Source organism: Nicotiana tabacum, chromosome 23 (assembly GCF_000715075.1).
Source record: "Nicotiana tabacum cultivar K326 chromosome 23, ASM71507v2, whole genome shotgun sequence".
NCBI lineage: Eukaryota > Viridiplantae > Streptophyta > Magnoliopsida > Solanales > Solanaceae > Nicotiana > Nicotiana tabacum.
Window position 1 is genome coordinate 35,263,354 of NC_134102.1, and position 16,477 is coordinate 35,279,830.

Here is a 16,477-nt window from a genome sequence, read left to right on the forward strand (position 1 = left end):
TATTTTTCTGAGACCCATGAACAGAAGATATAATAATAATTCACATGGGGATTCAAGAATATAGACACTCTTAATATTTTTATGAATAAAGTCATTTATGTGCGCCTATGCGACTCTTCTCTTCTCTTTTCTCCAGCTTTTAGCCAATCTCTAGGCTTCACTTTGTGAACATATAAAAATTATGTCAAGTTGTCCCTCTGGGTGTCATTAGCTTTACTACATCTAAGTAGGCCATACTATACCATAATTCTTACTTCGATTTATCGTTGCGGAGGTCTGCTATCAAATCAGCTTACTCTTGTTGTTTATCCATATGTATAAATCTAAGTCATTTAATGCTTCCTTGTTACTGTTCATCTTAAGAATGACGACCTAATCTCAGCTCATACTTTGTGACTTTTGTCCATCCATTATTATTTGCCTCAATATTGATCTACAATATACCACTGATAACTTGAAACTTCTTACGTAAAACCTTGCCACTAGGGCTTGCGTTGCATCGAGGAATATTTGAAGTTATTTCCATAATCATATTTCATAGTATCTCGATGTGATTCACCTTATGAGGGTATTCTGATCTCGTGCCGTCCGTGAAATCTTTTCTCCTTCTCCTTTTTTTTCTTCAAATCATTATTCAATCGAAGGCCCAAACGTTATCTTTTATCTGTCACAATTACACCTTCATTTTATTTCCAGGGCAGCATTCCATCTCTTCTAAATGCTAGTAGTCTTAGACTCCTTTGAGTTCATTCAGGCTATACTGAGCCTTCTATTACTTAGAGAACCTATCAGCTCTCTTGTTTTCATGGGCTTAATCCCGAGAACTTATTCATTCTCGTCACCTTCTCACTCACCCTTTCTTGTTCTTACTCTTGTTTTCCTAAAACATTGTCGCTCTATCATACTTTAGCTTGCGACCTTCATATATCTATTTATACTGCTCGCAATCTTGCTTGCACCATAGATTTCCTTGTATTATTCTGGAACATCAAGCGAGACATCTTATCGTCTCTAACTCTTCTTTACTCTCTTGGCTAGATCTCTCGGTACCTAGAAACCATAGGCTGGAAAATATACCATTGACGATGCTGCTATCATTCCTGGATACTGAATCCCCGTGCTTCTAGCCTTCTATCCGAAGTATGGACTATTCACAACCTTTTGCATTTGAGTATCTCGTACGTTGTTCACCTTTACCTTACTTACCTTAAAATCATGCATCACATCTTGCATCTCTTTGATAACCTCCCTTCCACATAGGTATGATTCACATTCACAACTTAGAGCTTTATTATAATACTTGCACCTCTGGTGAATACACAATCCGGTGGGAGCCTCATACTGACTTCTTATGAGGTTGGTACTCTTCTAACTGGATTTATTGTAGAGCCGTCATAGAATATGGCTCTTGTACTATCTCTCTTGTACCTCTGATATTAAGAGTGATTTCGCTATGTTGTCAATCACGATTTCTATAATTTTTTTCTGGGTTCAATAATCAGACTCCTGATTTACTTCGTTGATGTAACTCTTTAGTTTCCTCTTCCTTCTAATCATCTTTTATGTAGGCTTAAGCTATCTTCCGATCTGCGGCTCATGGTATTAGTAATTACTTTAGCCCTTCATGGACGCTATGGAATATCCATGATACAATGTTCTAGCAATTCAATCCTTTATCTGTGGCCTGGACTCAACTCTTTTTTTTAACTTATACCGGAGTCTTCTACGGTTGTATGATTGTCAACATATATGCTGCATGAATAATACTCCAACATCTTAAGTGCGTTCATAATGTAACTAACTCTGGATCATTGATCGAATAATTCCTTTCGTTCCATCTCAGCTTTTTTTAAACGTAAACTACTACTTTTTCTGGTCTTTCTATCCCCTTATTGATAGCTTATCTTAATTCCCACGCATGCCGGGATTTTCGGGCAACTCATATGATCTCGAATCCTACTTTTGATTTTTACTTCCCGTTCATTAGCCACGGTAGGTGCCACTTTCTTATGGAGTGCATACAATGTTGTAGTGATACTGTTTTTACGACCATTCCCTCTTTGGGTCACTGAGCTTAGGTTGAAGCCTTCTCCCTTACTTCCTCAGCTAGTCTTTCATTGTAGTACTTAGGGAGGACCCTCTGACTCTTGTAAAGTTACAAGCTTATCACATCATATACTTGACAGAATTTCTTTTGATGTTCTTCCCCGCCTATAATTATCCGTAGTTACTTATTTCTACGCCCTTGTGCTTGTAGGGTTGCTTCTGAACTAATATTTTGACTGTTTTTCCAGTGGCATTCTCTTTCATTTACCTTTAACTACACCAACTCCTATATGAATATATCTCAAGGATCACGATGTCATATCTGCGAGACTGAATTACCCATGTTGGGGTTCACTATGTTCATCTTGCACAATCTGTTAATTTGTCTGTGTTCTCTTGTTTAGCCATAACTAGGCTCTTCCTGGATTAACTACTAACTACTTGTTGGCTCATTCTCGTATCAATATTATGCGTAATCTTTCATGGGTCATTTACTTTATCTTAACTTACGTCCCGCACTGGCTCCTTATCTATCATTAACATCTCAGGCTACCTCCTCTCCTTGACGTCGTATTTGCATAATGTTCTGGAATCGTAGCATATCTGTAGGATTTGAATAAGTGCAATCTTATCCCTTTCTCATTCTTATCACATTCTTCCTTTACCATTCCATAGTTACTAGGACCACTTAATTCTGACTTAATACCACATCACTGCATATTCCTTCCTTTAGGGGGAGTACTAAGGTTTAGAGCTACGACGATCTACCTATAGATATTTTACCTCTTCATCTTTGGCATCTTTTCACATCATCAATGATTCTTACTCGCCTCGCGGTAATCTTTCTGTACCAAGGATAATGAAATTCCTCACTCGCGAGGGTGACACTTAGTGTAACTGGCACATATAGTCCCTTAAGCTTAACTTTACTCACCTTCCTTGCTTTAGGGAAGCGTCTTCCTGAATGACCTTTAAAGGGTATTCTTCTATCGTCCATTCTACTATCACCGAAACGAAATCTAAAATTCTCATGATGTCGACCATTATCGAATCATTCAGTCCCTAATTCATGTTTAGTTTATCTTGTTCACCAATCCATACCAATTTCTTATTACTCTAGGGTCTAATTTTTTCTTTTGGTAATCGCGTTGGAGTCACGAACTTATTTCTCGAAATGAGGATATGACTTTATGGCCTATACTCTTTTATTGTCTCAAGGCCTGTCACCTCTCATCCTTTCCTTCACCTGACTATAGACTTTGTAATACTGTCATCTTTTTGATCTACCGTTGTCATCCATGTATCACATCTTACTCATAATGCTTCATTAACTCTCTTCTTATTTCCCTGCTAATATTTTTGTCTATCAGTTTATTTTGAAAACTTCAACAAGACATTCTTTTGCTTTTAGCTTCCCTTTACTCCATCCAGTGGCTCTTCGGGTTTCTTAACGTTCTTGCTCTACTAGGGACGAGAATCACACAAAGATAATATTTATCCCTTCAAGGCTTCCAGTGCCTATCTTTGTAATATTCATATCTGGCTGTACTATTGTAGAGTTCACCATCTGGGTGTCTCACAAGGAGATCTGTTAGCACATTTGCAATATACTTCAGAAATATCAACTAACACAAATAATCCATCCACCATTTTGGGTCACTCTAACCCCAGCCAGATCCTGATATCCATCCTACTCTTATACTACTTCTGTTAGCTTCCATAGGGCATAAATGAGATGGGTGTGGCCAATTGTACATACCTTTGTTACAATTGAAGGTAACGCAAAATGCTTATGTTTCTCTGCTTGAATTGTAGATAATGTTCATCTCTACTAACTAGGTACCTCGTACCACTCATCACCTTGCTTCTTTAACTTGTTGAAACTTGTACTTTCTAATTCTTTCATTGCTTTTTACCCTAAGAGTGGATAGGCATTATTGCCTTAGGGATCCTTATCAAGAAGCTTTCACATCTTATATACATATGATCTGCTGAATACCTTATATTTATCCATCATAAGCATGATGCCAAAAATTGAGTTCCTCTAACTCAACTCTTCCACAACTATATCCCTTAGCAACCGTCCTTCTGGATGTAGGCATCGTTGTATTATGAATAAGATAGAGTTTAGAAAATTGAGTTCATACAATTGAGCTCTACCACACGATCCAGAGTAAGAAGAAAGAGTGACAATCCTAAATGCCCTGTAGCCTCCTGCTTATAAGTGCGGTGCACAACACACTCATTAACAAGACTCTACTAGACATGGCTTGTAGACTCCCTAGGACAGAACTGCTCTGATACCACTTTTGTCACGACCCAACCCGACGGGCCGCGACGGGCACCCGATATCTTACTCAACTGAGTACCAACGTAACGTATCTTTCTTATTACATCATCATATACACGTGGCATACAGGCCTAATAGGCCAACATCATCATTTATAAACTCAAAACATAGGTCGATAAGGCCGTACAATCTTTCACGTACACGATATATGTCTTCAAGCCTCTAAGAGTACATAATTATCATAAAGGTCGGGATAGAGGCCCACCATACTAATCAGTATATGTTCTAATCATACTGACCACATAACTAACTCCGAAACAAATGGAGAGCACCAACATCTTCCGCAGAGCTGATCGCCTACTTTGAGGACTCTCGACCTGTCTATCGAGACCTGCGGGCATGAAACGCAGCGTCCCAAGGAAAAAGGGAAGTCAGTACAAATAATATACCGAGTATGTAAGGAATGAAAATCAGTAAATAATAGACATGAGAGAAACATGGACTAAAAGACTCGACATGTACGTGTGCATAGCTCTGTGCGTCATTTCATTTTTATAATGTCATGTATATGCGTATAAATGTCATACCATGCATAGGTATATGCGTTCATAGCATCATCAAGCCTTTGAGGGCATCCCATCATATCATTTCAGCCAGTGTGGGTAAATCATCAACGTATACCAGTTGATCAGATGGTGGTGCGTATATAACACCATAACATTTTTCCATATCCCATATACATATAATATACGCGTATAAAACGACATCTGGTCATGGGTTAATGTACATGTATAAATGCATGAAATGCATAAGAAATACGTTAATAATATTTTCTCGGTATGTCATAAAAATAATATGCCTTAAGAAATACGTTAATAAGATTTTCTCGGAATGTCATAAAAATAATATGCCTGTCGGATAAATTTTATCAAATACATATTTTTATGAGACCCATGAACAGAAGATATAATAATAATTCACATGGGGAATCAAGAATATAGACACCCCTAATAATTCTATGAATAGAGTCATTTATGGAAATTGTGCATTTGCTCGTTTCTTTCAGTACCATTTGGGTCATGCCAAAAAGAAAGAAGGGATAGCCTTAACATACTTGAACTGATTCTCTTGAAAAACCCTTTAACACCGTCTTTTGCGACGAAACACGCAACGGCGGATCAAAGTAGGGGAAAATCCGTATGATATTCTTGAGAAAGATTACACCGTACTCCCTTAGAATCACAAAATTCTGTTGCCATAACATTACGTAGTCTCGTATGGTTTTGTAGCAAAATTCATGTTGCTAACATTTTTGAAGTCTCGTATGAATTTTTGTGGCTCTCGTCCGTCACTTTGCAAACATAGCATCTCCATTTTATAAATTGAATTAGGGAGGCCTTTTATTAATGTTGTTGTGGGCCCCACTTGAAAGATGCCTTAGCCATAAAAATCCTCTAATTATGCCACCTAGGTACATGAAGTAAGAGTCACTTATTCGGCTTGATTAAGAATATCATTTACTGCCAAGTTTCTATTTCCTATGTGGATGATGTCCCCCAAAAAACTATCTCACTTAAATAATTCGCCAAACATATTTTTCAAATTCTACATTTTCCACTAAAATTAATAATTAACCCCTTCCCAACATAATTAGGTAATATCCCAATTCACTTAAAATATTAATCACTTTTAACACACTTTGTACACCTTACTATCATGGTCATGTTGTACCTTGTATGATACTAGTTCATAAATACCGGATATTATAGTTTGTACCGTATTTTATCCCAAATTGTCAACTTCGACGAAACTCGTTTTCTTCGATTCACTTATCATCTCACCTCCACGAATTTACTTATCATTTGTTTGAAGTAGCACAATACTTATAATCCCAAAATAATCTCATTCCCGAACTTACGTTGATTAACTTACGACGAAATTTTAACGTATAAAAATGCGAGATGTAACATCTCATTTCTGAGCTTTTATCAATTTATTTATGGCGTACTTTCACGTACGAAAATATGGGGTGTAAAAGTAACGGATTCGGGAACAACAATGAGAACGATCTTTTTAAAACTAAACTCATGCGGTTTATGAGGGAAATAAATGCCTGAATGGATCAGATTCCGGGTGAACCACCAGTATTGAAAGGACCTGACTTCAACAAAATACACCCAGTTATCTTTCAAACCAAGCGCGACACCAGAATTGATACCGAAGCAGTTCAAGATGCCAGACGTGCTGAAGTATGATGGGACTTCGGATCCTCGGGAGCACATCACCACCTATACAATGGTGGTGAAAGGGAACGATTTAGCTCCGCATGAGATTGAGTCAGTCTTACTGAAGAAATTCGGGGAGACCCTCACGAAGGGGGCCCTGACATAGTATTCGCTTGTACCCGAGCATTCAATAGATTCCTTCGAGATGCTCACAGATTCTTTTATCAAAGCCCATGCCGGGGCTAGAAATGTACAAGCCCAAAAGGTCGTCATATTCAGGATTGCACAAGGAGATTCCGAATTTCTATGGGAGTTCATGACCAGATTCCAGAAAGAAAGGATGCTACTCCCGGGAATATCAGATGAATGGGCAGCTGAAGCATTTACTAAAGGGCTGAATCCGAGAAGTTTTGACGCTTCCCGAAAATTGAAGGAAAGTTTGATCGAGTTCCAGGCAACAACGTGGGTGGACTTTCACAACCGGTACAAGTCGAAGATACGAATTAAGGATGATCAGCTCGGTATCCCGGCATCGACCAAGGGTCGGGACCGGGAGAAGCATAAGGAGAAATTAAAGGATGATTTCGACACAAATCAATGGTCCTCAAGAAGTCAGTTTTTGCCCTATGAAAGGGCCGAAGGATGCGGCAGAGGTTTCCATTCGGGGGATAGATTTGCTATCGACAGGATAGTTAATCGCGGCCGGAATAACAGATCATTGCAGGACAAGGATATATCGAGTTCCTGGGACTCCTCATACCCTAGGTTTTTCGAGTACAACTTTAACGTCATTGTAGTGGAACTGGTGTCAGCTATGAGGAACATTAAGGAGGCACGGTTCCCGAAACCAATGGGATTGGATCCCAGTTAGAGGGATCCTAATTTGTGGCGTGAATACCATAGGACCAACGGTCATCGGGCTGGGGACTGCCAGCATTTGCGCGAGGAGGTGGCGACATTGCTGAAAAATAGCCATGTTAGAGAATGTTTAAGCGACCGACCTAAAAACAACTACGGTCGCAATCATGATAACGTGGAAACTTTGAAAGCAGGAGAAGATCCTCCACGTCTGACGATCAACATAGACATAAATGGACTACTGCTGCCGCACAATAATGCTTTGGTAATCTCTCTTAATGCCTTAGATTTTGAAATTAAATGTGTTTTGGTAGACCCGGGAAGTTCGGCCAATATTATCTAGTGGAGAGTGTTGGAGAAACCCAAGCTGACCAGAAGTATCATTCCGGCCACAAAACTCCTCGCCGGGTTCAATTTGGTAAGCGTCACAACCTGAGGAGAGATCCTGATGCCCACGAATGATGAGGGGGTAATGAAGACGACCCTTCTTGAAGTATTAGACGGTGATATGAGCTAAAATATTATACTGGGGAAGCTATGGTTGCACGAGATGAAGGCTGTGTCATCAACATATCATCAATTACTGAAGTTCCCAACAGCCGAGGGAATTAAACAAATAAGAAGAGATCAACTGGTGGCAAAGGAGATGAACACAATCTCAGTTTCCTGTAGCAAAGGGAAGGAGCCTGCAGCATAGCAATTATAGGAACCGACGCCTGCTCCCGATCCAAATGGAGTCAATAAAGGGAAGGAGCTGTCAGAATCCTATCAGGTTCCACGATATTTCCAAGCACTAGAGGAAATGGATGCAACAAAAATCCATATCGGAGGAACTTGAGCAAGTCGCATTATTCAAAAAGTTCTTGAGAGGAAGTTCCACTTGGGGACAGGACTAAACCCCGAACTCAGGTAAGTATTTATAGAATTTCTTAAATTTAAAGTTTATAGTTTTGCGTGGTCGCATGCGGATATGACAGGTATTTTGCCAGAAGTGGTCGTGCATAAACTAAGCCTGGATCCTTATATCCCTCTGGTGAGGCATAAGAAACGGCCTACTGCCGAGGTCAGAAACAAATTCGTCAAAGAAGAGGTAACCCGTTTGCTTGATATCGGTTTAATCCAAGAGGTAAATTATCCTGGCTCGCTAGCTAACGTAGTGGTAGTTCCAAAGAAGAATAATAAATTTTGCATGTGACTATAAGGAACTAATTAAGGCGTGCCCAAAAGACTCGTTTCCATTTCCAAACATTGATCAAATGATCGATGTGACAGTCGGGCACGAGTTAATGGGTTTCCTGGATGCTTACTCCAGGTACAACCAAATCAATATGAACCTGGAGGATCAGGAAAAATCTCTGTCCATAATGAACTTCGGCACATATTGCTATAATGTGATGGCTTTCGGGCTAAAGAATGCCAGAGCCACTTATCAGCAGCTTGTAAACAAAATGTTTGAGAAATAAATAGGGAAAATCATGGAAGTTTACATAGATGATATGCTGGTTAAGTCTTTGAAACATGTGATCATCTTAAACACATGCAAGAAATCTTTGACATCCTAAGGAAGCACAACATGAAACGTAACCCCGAGAAGTGTGCATTCGGAGTCAAGTCTGGTAAATTCTTGGGATTCCTGGTGTCTCAAAGGGGGATCGGAGTCAACCCCGATAAAATTAAAGCCATTCGAAGACATCCCCGACCAGTTATCAACCGTAAAAGAGGTTCAAAGATTGATAGGAATATTGGACACTTTAAGCAAATTCATTTCCCGGTCTTCAGAAAAGTGTCATCACTTCTTTTCACTTCTCAAAAAGAAGACCAACTTCGAATGGACTCCGGAATCCCGGTAGGTGCTGAAGGATTTGAAATGATATTTGTCGAGTACTCTATTACAGCCAAAACCGGAGGAAGGCGAACCACTGCTGATTTACTTAGCGGTCTCGGAGGTAGTGGTAAGTGCAATCTCCTATCTATTATGTTAGTAAAATTTTAGCGTGAGCAGAAACTCGCTACCCGCATATGGAAAAATTGGCCTTAGATCTCGTGGTTGCCGCTCAGAAGCTTAGGCCTTATTTCCAATATCATCCGATAGTCGTAGTGACAACCTTTCCCCTACAGAATATCCTTCATAAATCTAAACTTTTAGGCCGGCTATCCAAGTGGGGTAGTCGAAATGAGTAAATTTGACATAGAGTATAAATCTAGGACTGCGATTTAGTCACAAGTTTTGGCTGACTTTGTGGCCGATTTCAGTCCGGGACTGTTGCCTTTGTCTACCAGATATGCAGTGATGGTGTCAGAATTGACATCAGGAGTTTGGACTTTGTTCACGTGTAGAGCTTCCATTGTGAATGGGTCTGGGCTCGGCGTAGTGCTAATCACGCCTTCGGGGGAAACCCTAAGGCAGGCCATAAGAACTGTTCCTTTGACTAACAGTGAAGCAGAGTATGAATCTTTGATTGCAGGACTCGAGCTAGCCCGGGGACTGGACTCCGAGGTCATAGAAATTAAATGCAATTCCCAATTGGTAGCAAATAAGGTATGTGGGATCTTCGACGCCAAAGAGGAACGCATGTAACAATATGTAGTGAAAGTCCAGGCTCTGCTTGCGTGGTTCAGGAAATGGTCAATTACTCACATCCTGAGAGAAGAAAATGCGGAGGCAGACGCACTAGTCAATTTGGGATCATCCATGAAAATGAAGGGATCAGACTCCGGTATGGTCGTGCAACTCATGCATTCGGTATTGGACGCAGATAGCTATTACGAGGTTAACGCGACCAATTTGGCCTGGGACTGGAGAAATGAGATCATTGATTATCTCGAGCATGGAAAACTGCCTGAAGATTCCAAAGCATCTCGGGCACTGTGTACTAAAGTAGCTCGATACAACTTCAAGGGAGGTCAATTGTATAGAAGATCTTTCCAAGGCCCGTTGGCCCGATGTTTGGGAGCTTCCAAAGCTAACTATGTCATGAGAGAAGTCAACGAAGGAATATGAAATCACTCGGGTGTGAATTCCATAGTATTAAAGCTAATTAGGGAAGACTACTATTGGCCCCGGATGGAACAAGATGCTAAGGCTTATGTTTAGAAATGTGACAAGTGCCAATGCCACAGACTGTTGGTACATCAACCGACAAAGCTACTGCACTCGGTCTTGTCGCCCTGGCCATTCATGAAGTGGGGAATGGATATAGTCGATCTGCTTCCACCGGCACCAGTTAAGGTAAAATTTCTTTTGATTTTAACTGACTACTTTTCTAAGTGGGTTGAAGCAGATCCTTACAAGAAAATTTGCGAATGCGAAGTGGTAGATTTCTTGTGGAAAAATATAATTTGTAGATTTGGGATACCAAAAGAGATAGCCTGCGACAACGGGCCATAATTTATAGGCGCAAAGGTCACAAAATTCCTTGAAGACTTGAAAATAAAAAGGATCACGTCATCACCTTATCATCCGAGCGTAAACTGTCAAGCGAAATAAAAAAAATAAGGTGATTATCTAAAATCTTAAAAAGAGATTGGAAGCAACTAAAGGCAAATAAACCGAAGAGTTACCAGGAGTATTATGGGGGTATCGATCAACGGCTAAATCAAGCATGGGGGAGAATCCTTTCTCTCTTGTATATGGAGCAGAAGCTTTGATCCCAGTGGAAGTAGGGGAACCTACCCTGAGATATTTTCGGGCAGATGAAGAAACAAACAACGAAGCATTGTTGGTCAAATTGAAGCTACTCGACGAACGCAGGGACTTGGCGCATATAAGGATGACAACCCAAAATCAGAGAATGGAAAGATATTACAATCGAAGAGCCAATCTCTGTTATTTCAAAGTAGGAGACTTGGTTTTAATTAAAGTAACTCAGAACACCCGGGAGCTCAACACATGAAAGCTAGGTCCGACAAGGGAAGGCTCCTACCGGGTTTCAGCTGTCACTAGGAAAGGGTCATACAAATTGAAAAATCAAGACAGAGTAAAGTTGCTGAGCAGCTGGAATGTGGCACACCTCAAAAGATACTATTGCTGATGAGCACTGCCTATACTGAAAGTATGTGCTACATTCTTTTTCCCTTCGCCCAGGTTTTGTCCCAATTGGGTTTTTTCTGGCAAGGTTTTTAACAAGACAGCAACAGAAATCATACTATAAAGGAAGCTTCGTCAGCAAAAGTAAGACCTTTAAATGACAAAGCATGCAAGCAACGAGCCATGACAGAGCGGTTAAATAGTTTTTTCTCGGTAGCAAAGTTCCTACCGGGAAGTAAAGTTTGCTATCGGGCCAAAGGTTACCCGACCGTTCATGAGTGCAGGCCACTAGGGGATTGTTATATAATCTTTGGCTCAATATCAAAGTTCCTAAGGGGAAGTGAGGCTTGCTATCGAACTAAAGATAATCCAACCATTCACTAGTGGAATGTTCAAGGGAGCAAGACTTCTAGTGTTCAAATTTACATTCTTCGCATTCGAATACCGGGGGGGGGATTATATGAGAATACGACAACAATGACTGACACATCGACCGGGACTACAAAATCCGAAAATAAAGTTTTATCATCGGGACCGGGGACTGTGCGGCCAACCCCGTAGAAACAAGTTGTACAAGTTAGCCACAATAATGGCGATTTCTTTTTAGCACAACGAATGCTTATGTACTTTTAAAAATGGAAGGAATAAAGTAAAGTCCTTTTATTTTTATATTGTCTCTTGTCCGAACGATGAATTAATTTTATCATTTGAAAGTTAAACAAGTACTTCAAATGCTAGTGTCGTAATGAACAAGAGACGTCCTCTTCAAGAGCACCGTAAACATAAGAAGGGCCCTCTTTTATGAAACCCTCACGATAAAGGGTTGATTCCAGAAAACCTTATGCCCGGAATCCAAAAGCTAACTGGAAAAAATTTGCTCGAAGCCTTGCATAATTCGACGCAAAAAGAAAAACTTGAGCAATGATTAAACGAAAAAATACTTCTATATACAACAAACGTGCCAAGTAGTACAAGTACAAAAGTATGGAAAAGAAAAGCGAAGTGAAAACAAAAAAGCAAAAATCTAAGCTACTGCATCTCCGGAATCTGCAGGAAGAGAAGCATCTGCACCCCTAGGAGAAGTAGGCGGATCTGCCATCGGCTCAATATCTTGGCCTTCGCCATCTTGGCCTTCAACATCATCCCCTTCTGGTTCTTCTTCAGTTCCTGAAAACTCGGAACTGGAACTAGAAGAGTCAGTAGCATCAAGTTAGACCAGGAGACCCTATCGAGCAGTTGACTCCATCTCACCGGCCTTGGCGATCTCGGCATCAAAATCAGTGACACCCGCTTTGGCCTCTTCCAAGGTTTTTGTAATAACTCGGCCGGTCGTTTTGAGAGTTGTAACCCAATTTCCACATTTACTACTCATTTTGTACTTTATAGCTGTTATGTTAATTAACGAGATAGTCAGTTCGGGTCCGGAGAGATTTTGGAATGAATTGAGTCACTTAGACTCAAAGTTAGAAGTTTAAGTTGGAAAGGTTGGTCGGATATTGCCTTATGAGTAAATGACTCTGGAATAGAGTTTTGATGGTTCTGTTAGCTCCGTTAGGTGATTTTGGATTTAGGAGCACGTCCGAATTATGATTTGGAGGCCCGTAGTTGAATTAGTCTTGAAATGTTGAAAATTAAAAATTTAAAAGTTTGACCGGGAGTGGACTATGTGGTCACCGGGCTTGGATTGAAGTTTCAGGAGTTGGAGTAGGTCTATGGTGTCATTTGTGACTTGTGTGCAAAATTTGGGGTCAATCGGACGTGATTTAGGTTTCAGCGTCGTTTGTAGAATATGGAATTTTCTTAGTTTCAATAGGCTTGAATTGGGGGTGCGATTTGTGTTTATGATGTTGTTTGAGTGATTTGAGGGCTCGACTAAGTTCGTAATGTGTTTAGGAATTGATATGTTTGATTGAGGTCCCGGGGGCCTCGGGTGATTTTGGATGGTTAACGGATTGAAAATGGGACTTAGTGCATTGCTGAAGCTGGAGTTCTCTGGTGTGATCGCACCTGCGAAGGGTTGGCCGCAAGTGCGATGTCGCAGGTGCGGCTGGAGTGGTGCAGGAGCATGATTTGGTATAGTCTTGGGTGTATCGCAGATGCAGAAAGAATTTTGCAGGTGCGGACTCGCACCTGCGTGTGGAGTATCGCAGAAACGAAAGAGAGCTTAGGGAGGTTGGTCTGCATAAGCGGATAATTTGCGCAGATGCGCACCCGCAGAAGCGGGACTTGCGACCGCAGAAGCGGTTGGTCGGCATTAGTGACTTTCGCAGATGCGGATGGTTTACCCACAAAAGCGGTGCCACATAAGCTGCTAAATGAACTGCAGAAGCGAAAATGCTGGGCAGAACATTTAAATTCAAGGGTTCGCGATTGTTTTTCATTTTGAACATTTCAAGATCGGGATTAGGCAATTTTTGAGAGGATTTTTGAGGGGTTTCTTGCGTTAAGTCCCTTGTATTCATTTTTAATCAATAATCTTGTTTCCCCACTGAATTTCCCACCTAGTTTGTGTGTATTTAAGGTGAAATTTGGGAATTTGAGGCTATGGATTTGGAGAGTTTGATTTGGGGTTTTGGGTGGCGGTTTGGTGTCAGATTTTTGTAAATTTGGTATGGTTGGGCTCATGGTTGGATGGGCTTTCGGGTTTTGTGACTTTTATAGAATTTTGAGACGTGGGCCCGGGGCCCGGCTTTTGAGTTGACTTTGACTTTTGATTAATAACTTAGTATTTTCTTATGGAATTTATTCCTTTAGGCGTGTTGATTGTATCGAACTGTTTGTGGCGAGATTCGGAGCATTTGGAGGCCGGTTCGCGAGGCAAGGGTGTGTTGTAGTAGGGATTTGCACGGCTTGAGGTAAGTAACTATTCTAAATTTGGTTGTGAGGGTATGAAACCCCGTATTATGTGACATGTGATTGGTTTTGAAGTGACGCACATGCTAGGTGACGGGCGTGCATCGTAGTAATGGTGACTTGGTAAATTCCTAGGAACTGCGTATTTGAATAATCTGTTGTTATCCGTATATTCTCCATGTGTTATAGAGATTGAACCACAAAACATGTTAGAAATCATGTTTAGACTATGTGTTGGCACTGTAGGGACCCACAGTTCGTGTACTTGTCTAATTATCTGCTAAATTGTTGTTTTGTACTCAGTCACAGTTTTACTTGCATATTACATCTCAGTATCTATTGTTCATTATTGATACATTATGTCATTGTTGTTTGGGCTGATTATCATGGTTACTGAGAATTCGAGATACTGGAGAGGTTGATGATTGAGTGAGGCCAAGGGCCTGATTGTGCAGATATTTATGGGATCGGGCTGCACGCCGCAACATGTTTTATTGATTTATGCCATGATTGGCTTGTTATAGATCTTGGGCAGAAGGAGCCCCTCCGGAGTCTGTACATACCTCCAGTGAGCGCAAATACCTACCAAGTGCCGAGTGCCGAATGCCGAGCGATTGAGAGGAATGAGAGACTGTGAGGAATGAGTGTCTGTGAGGCTGGAGTGCATGGGAGGACTGAGTGACTATTGCTCTGAGATTCTGCACTTGATTTCATTACTGTTGTACTTCAGCTGGCATATATCATTGTCATATAGTTTCTGAGAGATATTATATCCTGTTTCAATTGAACTTGACATGAACTAATTGTTTTGGCCTTAATTATCAAATTTGAAAGTATGCCTATCTTTCTATGTCGTAATTTCTGTAATTGAGCTATATCCGTGAAGCTCGTCACTACTTTCAATCTGTTATTTAGTTTTGCTACTTACTGAGTTGGTTGTAATCACACTACACCCTGCACTTCGTATGCAGATCAAGGTATTTCCGGACACGGTAGGTGTTGATTTCTTAGTGCAGCTTGATCGTTGGAGATTCCAAGGTAGCTGCCCGGCGTTCGCAGGCCTTGTCTCTCCTCCCCTATCTTTTCGCTTTTTGTATTTAGTTTTAGTCTTTCATAGACATTATTATTTCTAGACTTGTGTTGCATAGACGCTCATGTACTCAGTGATACCCCAATGTTGGGAATTTATGTATTGGGTTTTGCCTTTCTATCCAGTTTTTGAGAGTTTTGATGATTTAAACCTGTGTTATTCGTATTTTTTATTTAAAAGTATTGGAAGTATTTTGAAGTGTCCTCTTGCCTAGTACCACATTAGGCTCCATCAAGACAAGTTAGTTTTGGGGTCGTAACAAGTTGGTATCAGAGCCTAGGATACATAGGTCTCACGAGTCATGAGCAGGTTTAGTAGAATCTTGCGGATCGGTACGGAGACATCTGTACTTATCTTCGAGTGGCTACCGAACCTTTAGGAAACTTTACATTCTTGTATTCTTGTCGTGCTAACTTGTTAATTCTGGTAGCTAAAATTCTGCATTCTATTCGATCATAGATGGGGAGGATACGTGCTACCGGACAGGACAGATATCCAACAGTGCCACCAGCTAGGGCCATGAGAGGTCGAGGCCGCGGTAGGGGCCGCAGAAGGGGCAGAGGTGCAACGCGTACAATAGCTAGAGCAACACCTGCAGATCCACCAGTCGCTCCAGCTCAGGAGAAGGTACAAGATACGGTTGAGCCAGTGGGGCCACCACAGGCACCAGCTTTGCCCATTGTGATTCTAGGCTTTTAGGAGGCCTTGGATCGGATTTTGATGGTGTGCACTAGCCTTACTCAGGCAGTTTTTGTTCCTTCCGCGGAAACCACTTCTCAGGCCGAGGGAGGTACTTAGACTCCCACCGCCCGTACATCAGAGCAGGTGATGCAGGGACTTCAGACACCGGGGGTACTACCAACCGAGCTGGTAGTAGTTACTCAAGCCCAGGTAGGTCCCGTTATGACTGAGGATGAGCAGAGGAGACTACAGAGATTTGGGAGGCTCCAACCTCCAATATACATTGGGGCCAAGTCTGAGGATGCCTAGAACCTTTTGGACAGGTGCCAGTGGATTCTTCGCACAACAAGTATTTTGGAAACTAGTGGGGTCTCAATTACTACTTTTCAGTTTACTGGGGCTGCCTT